Here is a 6,846-nt window from a genome sequence, read left to right as displayed (position 1 = left end):
CCAAGTTTATATTTGTCCGGGCCTCGACTAACCTTCGAGGCTTAGGACGTTCGGGTCGGGTTCGAGGGTACGATCCCGTCGGAGGCCTCGTATTTTTGGGGTTCAAGTAAGAGCTCATTGATGAGCAAAGAACGCGTCAAAGGTATAATCTTTTATCCCTTCTTGTGTTTTAATTATGTTTTTCTTGTTAATTGCATTTATTATGGGGGCGGGTCTTGGCGGGTTTCTTTCCGCGTAGTGTGGGTCACTACGAAACCCAACAGAAATCACCTAAATTATTAAGCAATGCTTATATATATTTGAAGGAGCTAAGATTATATTTATTAAGAATGATGCATGATTTTACTCTCACCAATATATTATTGGAGTTGAGTCAAGGAATTTAGTTTATTTATTTACTCACTCACATAAGTTGAGGTTGAGTCAACACCAAGGTAGTAATAGTGCAATTTTGTACACAAAATTAGGCAAGAAACTTTAATTAAAATGAATTGTATGTGCTCATTAATTAATTCAAGAATTAAATTGAAGTATGTGTTGATGATTGTGTGTTGTATTCTTGATTGATTAGCTAGAGTCATCACATATTAATTTGGTAAATCACGGTGTAAGAGGATATGCATCAAAACTCTTTGAACGTATATACCTTGAGTATGAACATATAGGGGAGTTATGTGACTTTATATTTGATCATAGCTTCTACAGGAGTACAGGACGCTGTACTTTCTTTTATTATTGCATGCGCTGGAATTCCGTCACTTTTGTGACATAGTAGGTGTCAACTTGGGTAGCTCCATAGTTGGAAGCCCAATATTTATAAGGGGCTAGGTAAGGAATGAAACTCGTTTGAAGCGTTATCCAAAGCTATTTAATAATAATTAATATGGTTAGTTATGAGTCAAAGGTAAGTTGACTTGTGATTGTATGGCGAGCATGTTTTAATTATTATTGCTAGGATGATTATATTAGTGTGATAGTTTTATAGTTGCATATGTACTCAGTTTTTGCTGATTTATACTTTGTTGTTTATTTTTGTCTTTCCTTTGGATTGACCCTACTATGATCCATTTTATATGGTGAGTAGTAAAGTTGAAATAAAGAGAAAGTGGCAGTTACTCGAAGCATAAAGAGCATGATGGGGTGTAGGCGTCACACGAAGTGCACGTTAAACATGTGTGAATATGCTTGACAATCATAGGAAGTTGGATTTGACATATAACGATAGAGACAAAAAAGTAGGGAGCCGCCGATAAGTTTTTAAGGAACTTGTAAATCATTCATGGATCATTAAAGGCAACCACGAAAAGGGACAAACCAAAAGGCAACGAACGATTTGATCCATGAAGGTTACACCCCATTCATAATATATGAGATTACTAACTCCATAGTGGTCCTGAGCCATAACTGGATATTCAGGGATGATGGTACGGATTAAGTCATGAACCCAATGCCGCCCGTATTGGCCTCTACTCGATTCTTATAGCAACATGTATTAATTGCAACCCAAAAGACATCGACACAACATTTAATTCGCTGCAAACTAATTAATGTAAGTTGGTTGAAAATTTAATGCACACATAAACCTAATTATTGTGACCCTTGAATTAAGCAACAATATTAATTTAGGATCCTAAACCGGTTGTCCAAATTATCTTATTAGGCATGATTTTCAATTACATATTCCCAATTAAACATGCAATATAGTTGATCAAAACAAATAGAACAAATCAAATAAAATAGATAAGCATGCATAAAAATATTGGAAGCAACTCGATAATAATTAGAGAAACGAATTCAAAGCATCCTAAACTTAATACTAAATAATTATTAATAAAATCCTATGCAGGATACTAACAATGTTAATATAACGCCTAAACATGATACTAATAATTAAAAACAAAACATAAACATAATGCTAGCAAGAATAAATATTGTAGAATTAATTAAACGAAAAGAATAATTAAATCTACTTACTTTGATTGCGAAACCTTGGAACTACATCATAAATAAATGGTTAGTAAACGTCAATAAAATATATAAAATTAAAAGAAACTAAATTAAATTAAAGAAAACACTTTAAAATTGAGTTTAGATTGAAACCCTATGGGTCTATGATCAACCTTTCATGTCGTGAACCGCCGATGGAACTTTGGGTGAAGTATTGATGTCTAGGTGCACTTGGAGGAGAAATTTTGAAATATTATGAGAGAGATTGAGAGATTTAGAGCATAAGAAAATATGCGAGTAGAAAACGATGCCCATAACCCACGAAAGGCCATGGTATTTATAAAAAATAAACGAAAAAAAGATAAAAATTAAATCGTCTAAATCAGAAAGACCATCACGCCAGAGCATGGTCATCGCGTGGCGATGGTCTGCGTCGCGCCATGATGCAAATCGTCGCGACGCTACGCAATTATCGCCACTTGCCAGTTTTAAGTTTTATGAGTTTTATTAAAATTAGTCTTTGTACGTACCGGTTCATAATAATTCATCTGTTTTAATACGACTTTGAACGCTTTTAAACCTTCAGAAGTTTATTTCAAACTCAAATTACTTTATGATTCAGATAATTCTTAGAAAATTGAGTTGAAAAATAAGAATAAGAATGAAAACAAGATTAAAGATTAAAACAAATGTATTGGGCTTAAGGTTAAAATAAATGTGGGCTAGAAAAGTTAAATTAAATGGATTTTAAAATAAAATTAAGTACTCCTTTATTTTAATACTAAACCCGAACCCAATGGCAACGAAAGACTTCCCTCATCATCGAGTTTCGGTCAGGGAGACATTTTTAGATGTCTACATGGGGCAAGTTTTGAGAGTAACTTGTTATGATTTCTTAGACTTTGATTTATAGTTGGTTGATGATTTAATTTGGACCGTTTTAGAGGGGACTAGGGCGGAGGACGACTAACCAGTTCTCTATGCTTGGCTGAGGCTTACCTCTTGTAATCTTTACCATCTTGAGGAGTGCATGCATCATGTAATTGGGAATAGCTAATATTCTTTGATGTTTTTAACATGGTCGAGTCCGAATAAAGGATTTGTCCATTTTGAAATCTAATGTTGTTTTTCCAAAGCCGTGCCATATTATGTTTGTCTTTGTGGTGTTTGTTTTATCTTTTTTTTTGTCTTGCTTGAGGACAAGCAAGAGGTAAGTGTTGGGGAATTTGATAAGTGGCATTTTTGCCACTATTCGAGATTCATTTCCTCAAATTTCCCTCCACTTATCGCTTGTTTAGCCCTATTTTGTCGTGCTTCCCCATATATTGCACAACAATGCCATTTCCCTCGTACTTCCCCTATACTTTACCTTTTTGTACTGTTTTTGGGTGTTTTCCTGTGTTTTGCAGGCAAACCGATCGATACGTGAAGTAGAGGAAAGTTCGGGATAGTTTCGAGAGCCGGTTTCATGAGCAAATCAAGTGAGGAGCATCTGATCAGGCTGCGCGCCCAGGAGAGCCCTCTCTCCCACTCTGCGCGGGCGCACAATTCAAGAGAGAGGGCGCGCAATCGAGATGAAATCAGAATGGTGTCCCCTGTAAATGCCTTGTACGCCCTCCGCGCAGGCGCGAAGATGACTGGAGAGGGCGCGCAACTTGGCTTGAAAAATCAGGAAAACTTTTTGTAGATGGCAATCGCGCCCTGTAGAGGGCACGCACAGCAGCCTGCGCGGGTGCGCAGATTGAAGTAAAGGTCGCGCACATCCGTCAGGCCAGTCCGTTTTATTTCCTATTTAAATGCTGATTTGGGGAATGAAGAGGGCAGCTATTCCATTTAGGGCAAAGTTCTTAGAAAGATTATAGAGAGAGAATAGCCTCCATTAATGCTTGTATAAGTTTCTAGAAAGAGAAAGTTCAGATTATTAGTTTTTTATCATCCAAACTTTAGTCTTTAATTTAGATTATTGCTTTGATCATCCTTGTAATCAATATTGGAGCATTTTATTGGATTTTTGGTGGTTTGCCATTGAAGGTTCAAAGACCCATTTTCTTATTTCAATACAAAGTTGAAGCTTTGTGAGATCTTTCTATCTTAATCTCTTTTATTTTGGTTTATTTACATATTTCAAGTATTATTGATAGTTATGTTTATAATTTTGATTATGGCCAATATTTTGGGTATTGTTGATATGGGTAGTTTCCCTCTCCTAGGCTAGATTTTAGCTAGGGGAAGGGCAATGGATGACTTGGTTGCTATTTGATTAAATACTTGATTTTTGGGGATTTAAACCCTTGTTGTACGAACTTGTGCTTATTGTTATATGGTTGATGTTGTGCACCTTTGACCATATTATTACATGTCCTAATTGATGCGCAGGAGTGATCATGTTAGGATAGATCGTAGTTTATACATTGCTTAATCAATTGCATGGGAATGAGTTGTGTTAAGTAAGATCTTTGATCCCTTGGTTGTGAATCCTTGATTATCTATGTGTTTAGCTCTTAATCTCCAAGTTTGATTTTCCCCGATCCCCCTAGCGTTTTTAATCTCATAGTTTCTAATCCTTGTTAGTCTTTGTTAATTGTTAGAGTAATTTTGTTAGCCTTAGTTGTTTGTTGCCTGGTTTTACTCCACTCTTATTCATATACACCCTTTTCAAGCCTCTTTCGTTAGCACTTAGCTTCACAATTTCCCGTTTCTCCGTGGATTCGACCCTTGCTTGCCTTTATACTCGTTTAGGTAAACTAGGATTAATTTGATAGGAAAAGTGTATTAACGACGACATTCCTTTCCTCATCATTACTTAAGTGAAATGGTTGCATGACAACCAAAACAATGTGTCAAATTATTAGTGAGGGAAATGAATAGGTGCCCCTACTATAATTCGAAATGATTCCTTGTATGCTTGATTTAAAGTAGTTTGGTTATTGTCTAGTTATAACAGAGCCGCAGTGACTGGCCTAGTAGTAATCATTTCTTTTATTCAGGAGGACTAGGATGGCAGGGAAAAACAACAATAACTATGACTTGAATGAAGTTGTAAGGTAACTAGCTGTTGTAGCACAACAGTTCGCTGAAAGGGGTAATAATAACAATCCTGATCCTACTTGGGAATTGTTTGAGAAGATTTCCCAAAGCAAACCTCCTACATACTAGGGAGAACCTGACCCAACTGTCCTTGAGAACTGTTGAGGTAGTTTTAATTAATAAGTTATTCGTGGCAGTAGCATGTCCTAATGAGTCTAAGATGAGTAGTGCAACTTACAACTTGAGGGGAAAAGTAGACTTGTGGTGGTAACAAAATGAGCAGACTGTGAGAGCATTACCTAACTTTGGGAAAAATAAGTTTTACCAAATATTCTTACAAAATTAAAGCAAAAGGCTGATGAGTTCCTAGAGCTCAAGATAGGGAATATGTCGATGACAGAGTATTACACCAAGTTCATAGAGTTGTCTAGATTTACCGAGGATAATGTGGATATTGATAGACCAAAAGCTAGAAGGTTTAAGAGGGGATTGCCTCTTCCCTCCAAGCTAAAGGCAAGCTGTCAGGGCAAGTGTTTGATAATTTAGATGAGTTGTATGGTAGAGCGGCTGAAAAAAGCAGAGTTGGAAGCTAATGAGAAGAGAAAGGAGCCTATGACTAATTCTAAAAGGAATGGTGTCTTTCGAACAAATTTATTATTCCAATATAGGGTTCAGAATTAATTACTGAGTTAATTATTCAGTGAAGTCAAGTGATCGGAAAGTCGGGCTAGAGGCCATCTCCGATTAGTAAGATTAATTATATTAATCTCACAGCGTTGACTGAACCCAACGGGTCACAGCTAAGCGTGAAGGCGGCGAATTAAGCTAAAGGCTTTAATATGTCGATAAAGATAATTCGTACTCAGTCGTCGAATTCCGAGCTTAGAGCATCAAAACCGAGCGTCGAACGTCGAGTTGATTCTAGGAATCAACGAGACGGGAAAATAATCAAACAACACGTCGTGCAAGGATAGCAAACCTAGAAAAAGGCCTTACCGCACCAAGCAAGTGGGGGCAAAGACAAATCGCAGCCCAAGCCCTCGCATAGTGTAGGGAATTATTCACCTCGACCTACATGTGGGTCATGTTTTAAAGCATGGCGGCGCTCCAAGGAAAAGAAGCTAGAGAAAAAGAGTCGTCAACAAGTTTTAGGAACTTGTAACCATTTACGGGTGTGAAGGTTACACCCCATTCATAATCATAGAGATTTTTAACTCCATAATGGTCAGAAACCATGACTGGATGTTCGGGGATAATAGTACGAATTTAACCTAAGAGAAGCCAACCCGCCCTAAATAGGCCTCTACTTGATTCTTTTGATATTCATGCGGGCTTTTCAATCAACATACATACATCAATTTTATCCTAAGCCTGTTTAAACTATGTTGGTTGATTATTAAGGCACAATCAAATGTAATATTGGTGATCACTCGAATTAAAATCATATTAATTAACCTAAATCAAATTATTAATTATCTTATTAAGTGTGATTTCAATTACAAATTCCCTTTAAACTTGTAAGAAATGGAGTGATCAAGCAATAATAATAAATAATGAATAATTAAGCAACATATGATCAATACAACAATCATCATAAGAATATCATCAAAACATCGTTAATAGTAAGATCCTAGGCATGATACTAAACGGATTAATAACAACCCTAGCATGTCACTATAACAAAATCAAAGCGTTATCCTAAACATGATACTAGAAATCAAAATAATATCCTAAACATGATTTCTACTCCAAAGTCAAAGAATAATAATAAGGGTAACTGAATTACTCACTTTGATACCTTAACCTTCTTGATATTAAAATAATACATACATTAGTAAACTTCAAGAAAGTTAAATCAATAAAGTAAATAAA

The sequence above is a fragment of the Chenopodium quinoa genome, unplaced genomic scaffold (assembly GCF_001683475.1).
Source record: "Chenopodium quinoa cultivar QQ74 unplaced genomic scaffold, ASM168347v1, whole genome shotgun sequence".
NCBI classification, from domain to species: Eukaryota; Viridiplantae; Streptophyta; class Magnoliopsida; order Caryophyllales; family Amaranthaceae; genus Chenopodium; species Chenopodium quinoa.
This window is presented reverse-complemented; position numbering follows the sequence as displayed.